We start from the raw sequence: 19,938 nt of genomic DNA, 5'->3' as shown, positions 1-19,938 counted from the left end.
AGCTTGGCAGGTTCAGAAGAATTTAAAATAAAAATAATTTTATTAGGATATGAAATTAGTAATAAAATCCTTTTAAAAACTTTGTAGTAAGACTATATATAATATTGATTTTTTTACATAATACAGGTTTCTTGAGGTAAAATTTGAAGTCCTTAAGCATGCAGTTTGATAACTTCTATGAAGTATATACACTCAAGTAACTACCCTAAAAAATATAGAACATTTCCATCACTCCTGCAAATTCTTTCTTGCCATTTTCTGGTTACTCCCCCCTTTTCTACCCTGGAAGAAGTTATTGTTCTGGTTTTTATCACCATAAATTACTTTAGTCTGTTTTTTAACTTTACAGCAATGGACTCTGTAGTAGTAAATATTCTTTGTATTGGTTCCTCCACGCAGTATAAAGTCTTTGAGTTCATCCTTGCCATCTCAGTAGCTTCTTCTTTATTGCTGAGTAGTAAGTATCCCATTGTGTGCATAGACCTCAGTCTGGATGGTTTCCAGGTGGGCATTTGCAACAAAGTTGCTATAAACACTGTTGAACAAGTCTTTTTGTGGAAGTGGTTTCCCTTTATGGTGGGTGGAATTGCTGGGTCATAGGTAAAATGTTTGATTGACTTCAGACTTTCCCATTAAATGGTCTATGAGAATTACAGTTGTTCCACATTCTGGTCAACATTTGACACTGTCTTTTTATTGGTGGTGATTTGAGTGGCTATGAAAGTGTCTTCCTATAGTTTTAATTAGTATTTTCCTCATGACTAATGATACTAACTACCTTTTCATGTTTTTATTGGCCTTTTGTATATCTTTTGTGAAGTGTCTGTTCAAATTTCTGCCCTTTTTTATGATGAATTGCTTATATTTTTTATATGGATTTGTAGGGGTTTTATTTTTTTCTGAGCTAACAGTCCTTTTTTAAGATGTATGTATGGGGTATAGTTTCTCCCATTTAGTGTTTTCCCTTTTCCTTTGTTTTTACAGTGTCATTTGCTGAACAGAAGTTTTAAATAGTTTTAGAGACCAATTTGCCATTTTTTTTACAGTTACTGTTTTTTGTGACTCTAGAAAACTTCTACCTGCTACAAGATTGATAAATATTCTCCTCTCTATTTTTCTAGTAGCTTTATAGTTTAAGTGTTTAACATTTAGGTCTGTGACCTATCTCCGATTGATATTTCTGGTGTGAAATTGTGGTCAAGGTTTACTGTTTTTTCAAATAGATAACCAATTGTTTCATCATTATTTGTTGAAAATACTTTCTATTCTCCATTGAATTGTCTGAGTTCCTTTGTCAAAAATTAGTTGTATATTTGTGGATATATTTCTAGACTCTCTCTTCTGCTTCACTGATATGTTTATTCTTATTGACACTACATTGTATTTACAAAAGAGCATCACATCCTTACCTGGGTGGAGGATGCTTTCTTCTCATTAGGAACACAGAAGAACTTCCATCTAGGTTCCACACAGTTGTTCACATGTCCACAAAACCTGAAACTCACTAATACATGACCCTGGCATGGAATTTCACAAGTAGAATGTGTTTTGCAGTTGGATGACTTTAGTTTATTCAGATATTAAAAATTTGGTGTACTACATTTCATTTCACTGCAATTTAGGTCCAGTAACAATACTGAAAAGAAATATGTATGAAGGCATGAATGAGCACAAACTATAAAGCAACCTGAAACTAGTAAATCAAAAGGGATAATAGGTTAACTGAAATTCTAGTTAATTTTACACAACTGAGACCAACCAGTGTTTAAAATAACAATGCTTTAGTATTGCTTTTTCTTGGTTACCAGTGGATTTTTTTTTTTAACCTGCAAAATACATTCTCCCAACTAGTTCACAGCACACAGCATATTTTAGGAGGACAGAAATTAAGTTATTTTTGTAAAAAGAGAAATTAAAATACAGAAAAAATTCTGTTCCATTCCTGAGAGCAAGGAAATATTTAGAAAATCTGTAATTACTAATTAAGAAAAATGTTTCTTCTCTGTCCTTCCTCTCCTGGCTTGTCCCAGGCTGAGGTTTGAGCCAGAAGGCCCATGCCCATCTCTGCAGGGTCTTGGCTCTCTCACCTGGAGCATCACAGAGAATTAGTGTGTTAATTCTCATCAACTGGGACACCCTCACTACCAATGGAGAGCAAGGCCTGTGTGAGTTTCTACTTACTTCACCCAGAGAAGCCAGGATTCACTCGTGTGTGTGAATGAGCTGTGCCGGTGCAGACAAAGTTAACTAAGACTTACGCCCTCCTCCACCACCTCACCCCACCTGCAGGATAAGGGAGCACCAGGTAGCATCTTTTTAAAGCCTGGCACTGACTCATATCTTCAATTTGTTTTTGTTCTTAATAATAAAAACAAATGTGAACATTGTGCTTGCCCTTGGTGGGAAGATGATTAAAACTGTAAAAGCTTCTTTAGTCTATAAAATGTGCAAATGCAATCAAGAAATCAGGTGGGCAGTTTCTCTTGCGCCCCCCCCCCCCCCGGACCCCTACAGTGCTTTGCTGCTAATCTGTTAGGTGCATGATGCCATTTATTCCCATTAGAGAACATTTCCGCAATATTGATTTAAAAGCCATCTGTATGATTCAGTACACAAACCACTTGTGTAGGCATGACTCAAATTTTATGATAAAAAGTATTCATCATGTGCTACCCCATGTACAAAGAATTTAGACTCTTCTCTCCATTAGAGAACCTGCCTGCAGTGGAATTAAAATAGCTTCTCCCTGAATGAGAGCATTGACTTAGCAAAGATATGAGCAGTCATTCAAGAGGAATGTGATCAAATACTTAAGATTTTAATTAGCTTGTAATCTCGCTTTGAAAATAAAGTAAAAGAGAAACCCAAGAAAGTTTCCTTAAGGTGAACCAATGTCCTTCAGATCACTTCCAGTTTCAAAGCTAATAACACACGCATGATAAAAACAATATGGAACGAAGCTTGTTCTCCCAGATACTTGGATACTGCTTAGAAAAGGTGCCCTCCGTAGAGAGAACCCACATGTGCAAAAATGACTTTCAGATATCACCAGACTTACAAACTGGTTCAGTAATGTTTGGAGGAATAACTTTTTTTTCTCTATTGTGTCCATAAAGCATAAATTGTTAACCCAAGAAGCAACCTTAAATAAATGACACAGATTTTCTTCTTTATTTAGAAACTATTCAGATGTTCATACTTTCAAAGGATTCTTTCTCTTCAAATAGTTTCCTCCTTACTCTTGAAGGAACAATATTGTTTTCTGTTAAAGTCAGTGAGTGGCATATGTTTCCAGGAAAATAATATTAGTTAATGAAAAAAGGTCCCATAATTATTGTCCCTGCCCTTAACGGGGTTACATAACGAAAAAATATATATATTTTTGCTGTAAAAGAAAACATGGACAAGGATCTCTATGTGTGAAAATAGAAATAGGAGAAAATAGAAACATGAAATCCAGATACAGAACACTAGTTACCATTTATGAAAAACAACATTCAAAAATAAACAGGGTGGGGGTCAGTGATTATTTTCAGTAGGGAAAAAAAATCTTAACTTTACAGGTAATTACACACTCACTGTATAGATGGAATAGAGCTCAATTTGCTAAAAGGAAAACTTCTGTTGAACAAGTCCCATTTGCATATTGATTTCTATTGTAGAACTTAAAAAGTTGGTCCCTAGATATAATAAACTTACCTTTAAAATGTACACATATAAATGGAAATATCCTTCTGACAAAACCATCAAACCATTATCTATTTATAATTCAGAGCTGTGTTTCACAGGATTTTTAAACTGTGAAAGGGTAAAAATAGAGTTCATATAGGCAGACACGCTGGAAGAGGATTGCTTTACTTTATTTTAAACTTGAGTCCCACTATAGTAGTAAGGATCCATAAAGCTTCAGAAACTTGCCAAGGTCCCAGTCAATTCTGAATCGTGCTAATGTTTCTAACTTCATAGCCAAAGAAATTATTTTTCATTTTCTCCATCACTTAAATTTACTGGCTTCTTTCCAGACATTTGAACCTGGGCATATCTTCCAAGTGTATAAGAATGTCTTTAGATAAAAGGAGAAAATTATCCAAATAACTGTGGGAAGGCATATCTAAGCTGTACTTAACAGTGAGGACTTGCATCAGTGCCAACAGAGGCTTGCCTTAATGTTTAATAATAATCATCAAATTGACCTATAATCTAGCCTGAGCTTTTGGTTCCCACCATAACAGTTTGATTTATGGCTGGGAATGATTAGCACATCAAAATCGTGTTTGCCGACAGTGCCACTTGCTAGATGGTTAAGAAAGCTAAGCTGTACCATGTAGACTGGCTGTAGGTCAGATCCGATGACCAGGGCTTGTGAGACAGCAAGAATCTCCAAGTCTGAGACTTTATCATTAAAAACTTAGCACCCATAGTTTTTTCTATGGGTGGGAAAAAACACAGAGTTTTAATAAACAATTTATGTTCATCATTAGTAATAGCACAGTAGAAAATTGAGTAATTCAGACAAGCTAACTGCAGAGAAAAGAACTATTAACATTATGGCATTTGAGCCTAGGTATTTTCTCTGTACAGAGAAATATAAGTGTATATGTACACAGAAAGATAATTTTAACAAAAAAGGGATTAAATATACATTGATTTTATGACTTTCACTTATTTAGCTATAATTCCATTTGATAAATATACTTTCATAATACATAATACCACTTTTGAAGAGCTGCATAGTGTTTCATTACTTTTCATTTATACAGCATCATTTTTTTGTCATCACTTGGCTATTGTTGGAAAAGATTTTCAATTTCTGTTTTGCTCTAGAAGGTATCCTATGAAAAATACCTTACTTTTTTGGCCTATAGCCTCTATTATTTCTTTTTTTTTAAAAAAATAATTTGTTTATTTATTTTTTAGAGAGAGGGGAAAGGAGAAAGAGAGGGAGAGAAACATCACTCACTCTCACTCTCACCCCCAACTGGGGACATGACGTGCAACCTAGTCATGTGCCCTGACTGGGAATCGAACCAGCGACACTTGGCTCACAGGCCAACGCTGAATCCACTAAGCCAGGGCCTAGCCTCTATTATTTCTGATTAATTTTGTACATGGTCCTTAGGATGATTTCCCAAAGTAAATAAATGGCCATGGGTAAAGGTATACACATATGTAAAATTTTCAAGAACTTTTTCCAAATTGCCCCAGGAAAAAAGTTGTGCCCGTTTAAGTTCCAGAATTTCTAGGTGTTATTAACAAACTCTTAACATTACAACAACATGTCTCATCTGGGTTGTTGTGCTCAAGGCATGATGGTTATGTGTTTATATTATAGATTTGTTTTTCTGGGTCAGCAAAGGGAACCATTTTTCTAATAACATTAATATCATTTAGCCCGGATATTTTAATTTTGTCATCAGCCAAGCAGGAATAAGGTAGATGATGTCTGTAAATGCTGGGCACTCCCTAAATGCTTTCTTTATGTAGTAACTCATTTCTTCATCCCCATGTTACAGATGAAAAATTCAAGTGTAGAAATATTAAATAATGTACCCAAGGTTACCAGCTATAAAGTAGTTAGGTTAGGATAAAATATAATGTGGTAGAAGATAAAAAGTATATTGTTCTAGTAACATAATTTCTCCCAAAGAGAGTCATTCAGGATGGATATAACCTCAGAAGTTTTGATATAATCCATTCTCAAGACAGTTGTCCTTTCACCTCTACTGACCTTAAAAGCATCAGGCCCCAGATGAATTTTGTAACAAAATATGTTCTTGTAGTTACACATACTGCCTGATATCGTTTCTGTAAACGGTTGCGGGAAGATTTTTAAAAGAACCTATGTACTTTTACAAGGTGCTACTAAACGTATCTAACCCCTGGCTGGTTTGGCTCAGTGGATTGAGCATCGGCCTGCGAGCTAAGTGTCGCTGGTTCGATCTTCCAGTCAGGGCACATCAGAGAAGGAAAACTCTGACTCCAAAAAACCTCCGCTGCCTTGCGGCATACCTCTTCAGGGGAAAGGCTAAGGGAGTAAACCCCGACAGAAAATCCGGAGCCGGAGTCCCTAAGGCGGTTTGACGTTGTAGTCAACACCGGCAACTCCTGCGGCGCACCTGAAGCCAAGCTGTATTGACTCCGTCTTTTCCTTGGATCCCTCAGCTGCGAAGAGAGGGGGGGTCTGCTGCATGGGCAACAGCAGACCCTCCATATCACCCTGCCCAGGCTCTGTAGCTTCAGCTTCACTGGAGAGGACACTCCAGCGTCATCGTAAGATGTCGATTCAACACGGGAGGAGACAGATACCATGTCACTCCCGAGTCGGACTGCACAACCATTCTCGGCGGTGCAGATAGACACTTAAGAAGCTACACCATCGTCTCTCGAGACGGACGGCTGCCGACGACGAGTTACACATATGTTTAGGTAAAAGTGTAATCTTTCAGAGTTTGTAACATTAAAACATAATAGTGAACATTCATGCCATGCATGCCTTGAAATCCTTGCACAAAGTTTTTGTTTAAAAGAGCATGCATTAATTATGCAAGGGTCTATGCCTTGATGTTGGATGATGATGTAGAAATGCACCCAAGAATTGGTGCTGATGCTATACACAACTATTCAGATGACAGGAAACTTTAAAAGGTGTAGGCATTCCACTTTGGGAGACAAAGCTGAAATACAGGACATTAGTCCATTTATTATCATTTAAATTTTTATAGGACTAATCCTGTGATCAATAGAGAAAGGATCCAGTCATGGATCCTTTTGATAGTACAGTGATCATTAATGATAGTACAGAGAGTCACATCCTAAAAGATGCCTGTCAGTGTCTAAAAAGCATGGTATGATTTGAGAACAGAAAGGAAGCCAATAAGCTCAGGACTACATCTGCAATCTAATCCATAGGTCTTATTATATAATGATATCTATTATTATACCTAATTATTATTAGATTATTGTATATAATTATTACACTATTATAGGTAAGATTATTTAATAATATCTAATTATTATGCCCATAGGGTAATTAGCTTTTTGTTTCTTGGAATAAACAAACATGGCTTTATTGAGAAGAGTTGTGATATAGTAACTTATAAGTTTGGGGTCCCTGAGCAAGTCCTATAACTGCCCTGGGCCTAGTTCCTCAACTCTAAAATGAGACTAGTAGTAAGAATACCACTTTGATAGCACTTGGGGGAATCTCACAGGACAAAATATATGTGAAATCTCCTTGTCAATTTAAAAGTTCTGTTCAGGTCTAATCATTGGCATTGTTTTACCTGCCTCCTTTTCTGCTTTGGAAGGTACATGTTCTCATCCTAGCACACTATTTGACAAATAATAGGAGCTAAGTAAATATTAGTTAAATGTCATTGTGAGGAATGAAAAGCCTTGATGGGGAGCAACCCCATTTGCGAAAGGAGTAAGTTCAGGGCCCAGCATACAATAGTCACCTCTCCAACACTGGGTGTTACCATCCACCTGGCAGCGTTCTTAGTGCTTCAATATAAGTTCATATTTAATCTTCCCAAAACCTTGGGCAGAAAGGTCTGCTGGTGTGGTTTTCTTGTTCAGGAGGACAGTAGACACACCTGAGGAGAAATAACTTGCCCACATTCACAATGCCCATGGGTGTTGAAACCAATTTCCCACAGTCTGATTCCAGAACATACTGAATGGCTGGGTCGTCTACCTCCGGAGTTTTCCATCTTAGCACCTCAAGGGTCAAGGGGGTTCCACTCATCTTTGTGTTCTCACTTCCCTGCCCATAAAAAAAGCACTAATGTTTGCTGAATAGGCACATGAAATCCTTTCTGTTTTATACAACTTTTCTAAAAAAGTGTGGTCAAGAGCCTTTACACACCACCCCGAAGGACATACATATCAAGATTGCCTCATTTTATGTGAAAAGTCTGAGGTGAAAATATAATTCATGGAGAAAGAGGTGAAAATATAATTCATGGAGAAAAAGTCGTATGTCCATATAGAGGAGACAATGTTGGCAAGTCTTCCTAAAACAAAAATGTTGTCTTTATTCCTCTGCTTCTTCCCACCATGAGGGGCCAAAATTGCCCCCAGTTGGGACTCTGCCATCTTCCCAATCTTGTAACTTGCCATGTGTCCTGAGATCTGAGTCCCTGATGTCTGTGTCAATGGCCAAGAGGGGTGAATGCCCTAAAACAGTAAAGACAGAGTTCCGTGTTTGAAGAAAACATCTGCCACAAATGCCCGGGACAGAATCTCAGTGTTATCCTAGTTTGGTGGCTCCCCTTTCCCAAGCCCCTCCCCTTACAGCAGGCTCCCTGCTGCTTCCTGCCCCCCTCGCCTGCATGCTATTTAGGGCAGGGGACATAACCAGACCCGTGGTCACACAATAGGACTTACTATAAATTTATTGAATTAACAGAGCAGTGTCACCTCAGTATTTTATATTCTCAAATAACCTTCTGTTCTTTGCCTTAAACTTCCATTTCTCAAGTCAAGATGTGAAGGATTAATCTTAGTTACTTACAATCATTCCCATAAAGGTATGTCTTAAACCACCAGTGGCTTCATTATTGTTAAAGATGGTTTTTTAGCAACATTAATTTTTAATTGCCAGAATCCCTGTTCACACAGGGTGCTCTGCTGTCTATGTGCAGTTTGGACATGTGTGTTCCAATACCAATAGATACCTACATCAGCTCATGAACAGACCCATATTTGACTTAAGGAAGAATGGAGTTTTTATCTCTAGAGATTATAAAAGTTATTTTATTATGCAATGCTTAAATTTGTGTGCAGCGAGAAATGTTAAAAAATTCTCTATAATTAATTATTTGACTTCATAATAAATAATCACTTGGGTAAAAATGTGCTGCTATAGAAGGCAGGTGAATCAAAACGATGCTCTCCTAAGAATAATATGTTTGTGGGCTAGAACCCTGAAATGCAGAATATAATCATCATAATGAAGATCTTTCTTAATGTGATTCATTAGGCATATAAGTGTGCATTTTGCATCAGAGTTTCAAAACTTTCTTATGTTACCCTAACCATTTAGTTTTCTTAGCTTTGCAGGGAAAATGCCTTTTTATTGTACATATTCCAGCTCTTTTCTTAAAACCGTCCACCTGCACAGAAGCACCTCCGTGGGTTCTTCTTAAGTTGGGCCACCTTCTGTTGAACATGCTGGTTACCATCCGTTAGCATGCTGGAGAGCTCACCTCCTGCGCAGGAGTCTTGTGTACTTATAAAAAAAATTAGCTCAGGGTAAGTAGGGGTTTTTGAGTAGGAAAACAAGGGACTGGCTGGGTAGTTTTAGGACATGAGGAGGTTTGGGTGCTGGGCAGACCTATGTGGCCTGCTGCCTTTGTAGAAACGTACTTTTACCCTGAGGCCAAGGTGCTGTATGCTAGGACATATGAAAGATATGAAACATAGCAGATGTAAATTTGGTTTGTATAAATCTTTCTGAAGGTTAGTGCCATATCTAGGAAATGCTTTTTTCCTCTTCTTTCACCATGTGACTTCTTGCTTCTAGGTCTGAGAAAACAGTTACGTTCTTGGTTAAACACAGATGCCGGGCTCATCCCAAGGCAGTATCGACCTATGATAAAGCCATTTCAAAGTCCAAAGTACTGACCTCAGTGGTCTGTCCATGGGGTGAGCAGAAATAACAAATGGAAGGATACAGTGGGAAAGTGACCAAGGAAATGGAGAGAATGGGTATCTGCGAGATGATCCATTCAAGCACTGTGCTCAAGTGCCATTGACAAGCTGTCTGGCCGTGCATGGGTGCGTGCGGTCCTGGGAGGTCCCTTCTTGAGGGTCTGTGAGCTGCTCTGGATCTTCAGCTGCAGGTAGATGCAGTGTGTTTGAGGCTGTCTGACAGCTAAGGCGGCAAGTCTCCTGTGCCTTAATCTGGCAGCAGTGGCCAGCCATGTGACGCAAACCTCCATGACCAAGTGTCTCCCAAGCTAGCCTCCCCGCAAATTCAAAATTCCATAATTGTCTCATTGTTTCCTACCAGAACTATAAAATATGAATCATTAGAAAGAAAGAAAAAGGGGAAAAGGCAATGGTGTAGGCAAGGCTTTGAGGAGACACAACCAGATGCCCAACTGGATTGTAAACCATGCCCCACCAAGAAGACTCATGTGGTCTGCTTCTGTAACCTGGCAAACTGTTGTCCAAATAATCATCTTTCTCAGGCCCTACTCAAGTAGAGGGTCACTTCATGGTAAATAGGGTGGGATGCTAAGAATCTGAAAAAAGGGGGATCTGAGGGCTGCTTATGGCAGTTGGAGCAGCTGGAGTAATTTCCGGCAGGCTGATATAGTGTTTCCCCAGCCCAACCACGTTACAACTGCGTTGAGTACCCCATATGCCACATTCTCATTAAAGAAAAGCCAATGTGTGAGTGTTCCCAACAGAGAAGGAAGGGACACCCAGTTACCCATATGCTTGCTGAGCAGTTGTCCTACTCCTGGTAGCCAGAGACTTAGACAGCTTACGCCTTCATTCCTTTTCCTGGGAATGGGGGGTGGGCATTGTGCTGGAGCCCCTCGCAGTAGCTTAGGGGAGCTGCTTCTTAACTCTGCCCAGTTCCACGTGCAGTGAGTTTGTGTTGGTGGCCTGAGCGGTGGAAATGCCACAAGCTACGTTTCACCACTCACTGGCCCACCTCTCTATGTGGACCATCCAGAACTGCTGGCCCCTTCCCTCTCCTGGCAGAACTGAGTAGTGGGGTTGGGCTGGGGGGTTCCACAGCCAAATGGTACAGATGTCAGCCATGGTGGACCAGCTTGTGATGGGGCCTCCTTACACCTTGTTCCTCAGAGCAGAAACAACTGCCCCGGGCCCCTTCCAGTGAGATGGAGTTTCACCAACAACTGAAACTGAGACACTTCTGGTCAGAATGTTCTGACAAGTCTCAAGTTATGTGGGAGCCATGAGTCATTTTTGGCGTGTGAACCCAATTTCTTTCCTAAGGAGAGAGCTATAACAGTGTTCTATATGGAGGTTCTCAATACACGGGTTTTCCTTTACTCATTCTCCAAGGTTAGAGAACCAAAACAGCACTTGAAGAAGCCCCTTCAGTGAGGTAAACCATTCTGTGCTGACTGTCTGCTCCTACTTGTTCAGTGTAGCAAATGTGAAGTGTACATGGCTTTTATTCTTTCAGCATGGAAGGGTAAGTGAAGGCTTTGACTTGGAAGATAATGGAACCTATTACTAGAGAGAACTGGGAGGAATGAATGGGCAGTCAGATTTCCAGAGGGCTTTGACCTAACCCTTTTCCTCCTGTCCTATGAGGTATTTGCAGCTGTTTGCACTGCATATTGCAGCCTCTGGCTCCCTGGGCTCTCCAGGACCTTGGCAGCACTCTTGGCCCTCACCCACACTCCACCCAGAGCCTCCTTCAGCCACACACCCACCTCTGCACCCCCACTTGGTTTCTCAGCAGCCTGCACTTCCCAGCAGTTACTCATCATAATCACTTAGTTGTTAATGAGTCACTTAATGTTTATCTCCCTAATTAGAATGGACGCTCCATTGGGAACCAGACCATTCTCACTGCCTTCAGTATTCCCAAAGTCCAGCCTAGTCCTTGCACATAGTAGGTGTCTAAAACTATTTACTGAGTAAATGAATGCTTTTTCAGATTCAGGGAAGAGTTGATTGAAGTTCAAAGACAAAAGTGCTTATTCCAGAGGTTAAAAAATATATAGGCTTACCTGCTAGAATGGCAGTAAGAAAGATTACCAATTAACTGTTACTCAGTTCCAGACGAATATTGGTTCTAAAACTGCCAAAAGATAAGACCTAAGAAAGGACAGTTGCTTCCTTTTCTTAGAACATGTCTGCCTAATGTCTTATACAAAACAGGCATGAGAAAAATTAATCACACAGATTTTAAAAGTGCTCCTCCCCCCCGTCTTTTTTTTTTTTTTGAGCTTGCAGTCTGTTAAATGAAGAAGAAGGCAGTGCTCTTGGCTGTTTCCTGAAGAAATGCCTAGAAGTGTTACTAGTCTGTATCCTGGCAGCCTCCAGGGAGCTGTACCTTAGGCCAAATCTAGAAGCCAATTCCTTTTGGAGTTTTTGCTCCTAATGATGGTGATTGTGCTTTGATAGTTCTCATGGACAATGCTTCCAGGTAGCACACGCAGCATTTTTTTTAGCAGGTGTGTCTCCATTATGTTTTGCAAGTTTGTGTTTGTTTCTATATTTGTACACAGTTTTTCACTCTTGAATTTATGGACCATGAGTTTACTTGCTTTCCCTTGAAGTTTATGAGCCACCATTTCTTTCTCTAGTTTATTTCCCAGTTTATGGTATACAAAGACTAAAGAATGAAAAATGCCCCTTAGTCAATATTCATTTTCCATGGCTACTAACTAATCCCTGGGAATAGTTGGTTCCTTAGAGCAGATTGTAATGGTTATTGAGGATGTTAGGATTTTGTAAAGGTTTTCAAATTAAAAAATCAAAATAAAGTAAGACTACAAAAATCAGAAATTTGCATGTTATCACTGGATTGAAGCTTGACTGGTAGAACATACCAATTTCTGGGAATTACAGAAAATAAATTTAACAGATTAACAGATTTGATTAATATCATCCCAGGACTGTTAAATTTGCAGACATATTTAGAAGAAAGGGAGAATCAATAAATAAAGAGGCTGCAGAGACAGAAATTGTATTTGTCTGGCTAACCTCTCTCTTCTCTCCTTTTCACATAAATTTCTCATTTTAAATTTAGTGAAACATCTCATTACAAACTTTCCCCAATTTATATTCCATGGAAAGCACTTTTCAAATGTATATTATTTAAACTATATTGCAAGTCATTAGTGAAATACAATTATAAGCTCATAATTTCCTGAAAATTCCTTTTAATATTGGTTTATATAGAATTAAGTGAAATTAGTGATTATTGCATAGCCAAAAAGAAGTTAGTGAGATAATTTTTGTTACCACAGTGAATACCCATGACAGTTCTGTATGGTTAATCAAGTCTGCCACCAGCTTGTCACTGTTAGTTACTTCTTAATGGTGTTTCCGACAAAACTGTACAATGGAGAAGTATTTAGACAGGTTTTTTTTTTTAGTAGTGTTACTGGAGAAGACGGTAGACCTTGTGGTATGGTAAAAAGATTGCTACTATTTATAATAACTTAATTTAGCCCTGGTTGGCATGGCTCAGTGGATTGAGTGCTGGCCTGCTAACCAAAGGATTGCTGGTTCGATTCCCGGTCAGGGCATATGCCTGGGTTGTGGGTCAGGTCCCCATTTGTGGGCGCAAGAGAGGCAACCACACATTGGTGTTTCTCTCCCTCTCTTTCTCCCTCCCCCCTCTCTGTAAAAAGAAATAAATAAAATCTTTTTAAAAATAATAGCTTAATTTAGAACTCACTCTGTGCCAGGCCCTATCCTAAGTGCTCATAGCTCTTGTCAGTAATCTCGCAAGATGTCTCCCATTGTTGCATCTGAGACACAGAGAACTCCAGTCACTAGCCCCAGTTCATACAAGTAGGAAATAGCTAATCCAGAATTTAAACCCAAGTAGTATGGATGTTAGGATGTATGTTTTTTGTCTATGCATCGAACCACCTCTCGTTGGATTTGGCCTCTTGAACCAATTTTACCAATAACTGAGCAGTGGGCAGATTTTTATGTTATTGAAAATATATGATATAAATATGGTATTGAGAGTATAGACATTAAAGGCTTATGAAAACTCAAGAAGGTCAAGGGACATGCAAGCAAGTAGTACACAGATCATTTCCTTAAGAGATAAATGTTAATATACACAATAAAAATCGAAGTTTTTGTTTTTCACTTTCCACAAAAACTGGCCATGAAAGAGCTTCTCAATCTGACCAGGAAAAGTTCTATTTTGGTCTAATATATTATTAGACTAACTGTATTATCAAGTTCAGTGTGATTATCATAAATCATAGAAGTTGACAGAATTGACTAAGAAAATCTGTTGCTTGTAGAGATGGTGGATTTCCAGTTTTTTCTTAGCTATGAGATATTTTACTTGATAGCTAGTCATTTAGGCTTAATCTCAACAAATCATTTATCACTTTATTGAAGAACATACAAAAGCTCCACGATAATTTTAACTCCATAATAATTTTACTTGGATTCAAGAATAGGCAATCTTTTTGTAACTTTTGCTTTTACAATGATTTCTGGTATTCCTTTTTCATTTCTTGTGATTCTGAATGATTATGTGTCAAGATGATGATTTTTGACACTTTGATTAGCATTTTTCCACTATGCATGGAAATTTGCATGGTATTTCAAAGTATATTGGAGACTAATTAGCACTTGAGGACGAATAAGTGGCAAATTGCTGATCAGGGTAAATTAAATAAGACTCAGGTTTTGTAGCACTAGCACTAATATCTTCCTGGTATTGATTGGGTTATTTATTCTCAGTGCTGGACTCTGTCACTTAAGTCAGCTGGCAGTACTGTACACTTAATTTAACCACTCTTTGTTTCTGTAGATTGGAGGAAAAACAAGAATGCACTTTAAAAAATCACTTACAGTTTATAAGGTGACACATTAATCCTCAAAATGACAGGAAATCAAGATGATTTTGTCTGTGGGGTTTAATTTATTAAAATTTAATTTGCTCATGTGCTTTGCTCCAATAGCTCCGTGCTAGCAAACTAGCTATAATTAGATTAGCAGCCTGCTAAATGCTGCTGACAGCCTGTGCCTCAGAGAGCATGTGCTGGATTCTGCCTGAGCCTTTCCTCATTGGTTGTTAGCATCGTAGCTCGCCAGTTTGATAGGTTTCCGCCGTACTCTTTATGCATTGGAGACATAGATACAGAGATACTCTACTGTGTTCTGGCAACAGTGGAGGTGCTTAGCTGGTAATGTTAAAGAAGGAAGAAGGCACCGAAGAGAAGGCGTTCTTCTTTGTTGTAGAGCGTCGGCAGTCACCGACTGCCAGCTGCCAGAGGAGATCAGTGGGGAAGTTTCAGTTCATGGTAATTACTTTGAGTCTTTATCTCACAGGAAAAACACAGCCATGCATGAAATGAAGCGTGCTCTTCGTGTCATCTGTTTGATTAGATCTTGCTTTTTCATTAATAGCATGCATAGTCCAGCGTTCCATACCAAAATATGTTCTCCCAGAGAAGGCTTGGCTGGTAAACAGCTACTCTATTCATGAAGGAACATTGTCTTTACCTGGATTCAAGAGTGCATGGGCTGGGGAGGGATTCCTATTGGTTCTCTTCTGTTTTGGGAAGCCCGATGTTGCTTCAATTTCGGTGTCTTTGGAGGTGCATTTCAGTATCCGGTTGACTTTGTGTGCATTGAGTCCAGGTTTTCCTGAACAATGAGCAATCAAGAGAGTTCAGTGAAACACACTTTCACTAGGACAGGCCAGCAATTCTCCTGATGTCAGTGCAGGGTCGTGGGAGAAGTAATGTGCTATTGTTTCTTCAAAGATGAGTGCAGCCTTCATTTTGGATGGTTTTCTTTGTTTCACCTTTTGTAGTTTTCATTAAGCCCTTTTAACATAGAGAAGGATAGCATATTCCATTCTGCCAAAAATATTTATAGGTGTGGATTCAGCTGTGCAAAGAGAATTTTTTTACTCTGGGCTTTGTTTAACAGGGATGCTGCTTTTGGAGTTGAAATTAATCACAGGAAAATGGGCTTCTTACCACTTAGACTAATGTTTGACAGCATTTTAAAATTTCTATTAATGGTTGCCTGGATTATTTTCCAAATCAAACAATAAGTAATTTTAAATTATGTCATAAATATGGTACATTCTGAGGGGAAAACATTTAAATGACCAGGGCTGAGCTTAAAGAAACCCCAACAAATGCAATGTGAATTTTTGCTTCTCAGTGTGCCTTTTCCATAGAGCTCTATTTTATATTAGAAGAGCCCCTTCCTGCTACCATTTAGTCCTTAAACTTAAAAATTGATGTGCTTACCGTATCAGACTGTGGAGACCAGAGAAACTTGTGTATTGAGTCACCCGTCACACGGCTGGCTGGCTGCCACCATGCGTCTGCTCTCAGTGAGAGCCCTGCTGATATCTGAAAGCTTGTCAGGAATTATTTCCCTGCTCCCGAACAGCCAAGCATTGCCATTTAAGTACTTTGTTAAAAGTACTGCTTTGATTTAGAACCATATACTGTTTAAAGGGGTTCAGTATATTCTTTGGAAGAGGAAAACTTCAGACTCCTAACTATGCTTCACTGCCCCCCTCCCAGAACTCCCGAGCCCATCCTGAAGTGTAATAAATCAGCCAATGTAATATTTCACTCAAATATTAGTTTTAAGGAAAAAATAAGGAATATTATGAAAATTGGTCATTTATTGTGATACAGTATTGTTTACAATAAGAAAGTTTGATAGTCATTTATTATAATACAGAGTCTCTATGACTTTAAGCGGTCTGTGGTGTTCAATTTTAAAATACCATGTGTGCTGAAATGAACATGAGAAGGGGCGCTCTATGAACACTTACTCTACTCCCTCTTTGGAATCCCTTGTAGCCAATGCCACCTCGTGCAGATTTCCAAAGGTCGCAGAGCAGTGGCAGAAAGCACAGTTTTGACTGTAGTGATGTTGCTTTTCTTCACATATGCAGACCCCACTCCCCCAGTTCACTCCTTCACTCTCTGCACCCTGCTGTGGACGTGAAGCATAACCTTTCTCTGTATACATAGTTAGTCTTGGACACTTGTTTGGGGAAGAATAAATCAATGCCTTGCCATAATTGTCTCTGCCGCTTCTCTCTATCTCCTGAAATACTTCCTACATTACCTTGATCTCAGAGAATTTCTAAGAACTAGGCTACTTTAAAATAAATTATTGTCAAAGGTAAACATTGCAAACTTTTCTTTTGTGAGCATTGCACCGTTAAGCTGTGTGTCACCAGAAGTCAGGGGGAGTATTCTGAGTGTTGTTGACTTTCAAGGGCTGTCTTAAGTCTTTCAGTGTCTGGAAGGAACTTCTTCAGAGTGTAACATATATATGTATTGTGTAATGCACTATGATAGTCCAAAGGGCCTTCCAACATATACTAAAGGGGCATTTTTCTAATAGCACCAAATAAAATGTTATTTATATTTTTGCAAAATAATAAAATCTGCACTTTTAACTTTAACTGAATCACATCTTAAGTTTTTAAAATTCCATTAAAAAGAATCTTTATATACTTCTGAGATAAGAAAATAAAAATGAATTTCTTAAACACTTTAAAACTTTGCTCTCTCCCTCCTTGTAATTTCATAGCTTTTTACCGATGTGAAAATGACATTTCTGACCCATCAAATAGGTCTATTAGCATGAACTTTAGAATAACATATATAACTTTAAAAAATTAAAACAGTATCTGTTATAAGTGATACTTCCAAACTTTTTCTCTTAGGGGCTTATAATCACAGCAGGAAAATGTTTATAAGTTTAAAAATGAAAAGTCACTTCATATAGAACATAATTAATGTATGATGTACCACAAAGCAACTGGGCTGAACAAGGCCTGAAATATTAAAAAAAAAGGAAGGCGCAATGGGCAATTCCTGCTATTGGATATAAGAGTATAGGTGAGCTTTGGCTGGTTTGGCTCAATGGATTGAGTGCTGGCCTGTGAACCAAAGGGTCACCGGTTCGATCCCAGTCAGGGCACATGCCTGGGTTGCAGGCCAGGTCCCCAGTTGGGGGCGTACAACAGGCAACCACATATTGGTATTCCTCTCCCTCTCTTTCTCCCTCCCTTCCCCTCTCTCTAAAAATAAATACTACATAAAATTTTTTTTAAAGATTTTAACTCACAAGATTTAAACCTAAAAAATAAGTATAGGTAGCTGTGATATCAAAAGAACTGAGGGAGATCTGTCATTAGCAATCAATAAATATTTCAGTATTGACATTCCTAAAGTATCCTGGATTGGAAAAATATTTGAAGAGACATTAAACCTGTCATCTAAGTATTTACTTTTTTCTTTCATTATTTAATTCTATAATTTGGAGCCCCTTCCATGTGCTAGGTTCTGTGCTAAGTCTTAGTGAGAGAAAGATGGAAGATACAGCCACCCTGCCAAGGAGAGACAGCAAAAATATTATAACGACTGTAAGGAGCAGAACAGAGTACCAATAAGAGGCAACCAGTTCTTCAGAAAGGTGAGGGGACCGAGAGGGCTTCAGGAGAAGATAGTAGTGCCTGATCCAGAATGAACTATTTCCCATCTATCTTGTACCACATCCACTACTGTTCATGTGAAGTGGGAGTCGCTGTGGGCCACAGATCTGTTTCATATTGTATATTGCCTTTCAGTTTCACCATGTCACCTTATTTGTGGTCTGTATTAAATGTAATAAACTGACCCTTGAACAATATGAGGGTTAGGAGCCCTGAACCCACACAGTAGAAAATCATGTTTAATTTTTGACTCCCCCCAAACTGAACCACCCTCAGTATCTGCTGGGGATTGACTCTAATATTCCACCGCAGATATCAATCCATGAATGCTCAAGTCCCCCATATAAAATGGCATAGATCAATGCGTACAGTCAGCCCTTTGCCTCTGTGGACTCCCAACCGAGGAGGACAGGACAGGTATTTACTGAAAAAAATTCATGTATATATAAGTGGACCTGCACAGTTCAAAACTGCAATTCATGGTCAACTGTATAAACTACCTTTTTTTCCTTACTTCTATCTCTTCCTAGAATACACATTAAATTGTTGCATGGAAGTATTTTTATTTCTTTTAATAGATTCACATCATATGGAATTTGAGAAAAAGTTTAAGTGTATGTAGAAATTTAAAAATGCATCTTAAAGGAATTACAAAATACATTCATTACTCTTGTACTGTTAAGTAATTTAGTGATTACTTTTGAAACTGTTGGCATTGCTAGGAATTATTATTTGCTATTGGATGCCTGTTGACTCTCATATTTATCTAACTGACTCTTTTATTTATTAAAGTCATTTGTTGTGTACATGCTTATTAAAGACAAGCTTGTAAAAAAAAATTGAGCTTCTCTTATAACACTTCCATTTCATCTTACAATGAGTAAGGCCTTTTGCTTTTCTTCTACATTTAATTGAATTTAGATATATTTTAAATCTTGCTGAATTTGGAGGGAGAGTGTACTCTCAGGGTCACATACTTACATTAGATCTCACCACCAATAAAAATGTTTCCATGAAAACAGATACTGCATTTCTGATCCTGCAGGATGTGCAGTCAGTGATCCCTCCTAATCCTATAGTGTTTTGCCCTGGCTGAGCTTCCACATTTCCTTTTTCACCATCCTTCCCCACCTCTCTTCTCTGAGTTGGTAGAGTTCTCTGCAGAGCTGATTTCAAAGCCGGAAGCTCTCCACCACTATGGCCTCCCTTCTGTTTCCCTTCTGTCTGACTGCTCCTTCCTTCCCTCTCTCCTTTCCTACCCACCTTTCAGGCTGATATTCCCCAAGACTCTGTCCTTCATCAGCTCCCCTCTCACCTCTTTTCCATTGTCACAGACTTAGCTTTGACTTCTATGTCCCCACCCCCTCCAGGGTCATGACAGCCCCCTCTGCCAGGCAATTGCTTCCCTCAGTAGACCCAGGACTCACTTCCTCACTGCCTTCAGGATTTTGCTCCAGTGTCTCTAACTGCCATCCCACTGGGACATTCTGAGATAGTGTCTATTGTATGTGGTCTGCTCTTTCTGGAGTATTCAGAGGTCCAAGATTTGGATCTTAACCACAAGAACCTAGAACAGAACTTGGTCCCTGAGTGGGCCTCTGGGGTCACACACCAGATAGACTCTAGGCCCATTGAAACTCGAACACCCTATCTGCCCTACCCTGGATGGACTCAGACTCACTTCCAGAAATGAGATGATATCCTGTAAACCTTTATTTATGTGACTTCTCACAACTTGATGCTTATATTCTTCTTTCTGT

At 38.8% G+C, this 19,938-nt stretch overlaps 1 protein-coding gene across 9 annotated transcripts in view; it reads left to right on the top strand.

The window, feature by feature from the left end:
- The window catches only part of FAM110B (family with sequence similarity 110 member B), a 150,725-nt gene that overhangs the window by 55,401 nt on the left and 75,386 nt on the right, over nt 1-19,938 (top strand). Inside the window, exon 1 of one of the 9 annotated variants that reach the window (XM_090283670.1) lies at nt 14,822-14,999. The exons of the other annotated variants lie outside the window; for them this stretch is intronic. The gene's annotated coding sequence lies outside the window, so the exon portion shown is untranslated. Of the gene's footprint in view, nt 1-14,821; nt 15,000-19,938 lie in introns of those variants that run through there. 9 annotated transcript variants of the gene reach the window in all.

This window comes from Furipterus horrens, unplaced genomic scaffold, assembly GCF_987537825.1.
Source record: "Furipterus horrens unplaced genomic scaffold, mFurHor1.1.pri manual_scaffold_7, whole genome shotgun sequence".
Taxonomy (NCBI): Eukaryota; Metazoa; Chordata; class Mammalia; order Chiroptera; family Furipteridae; genus Furipterus; species Furipterus horrens.
This window is presented reverse-complemented; position numbering and strand designations above follow the sequence as displayed.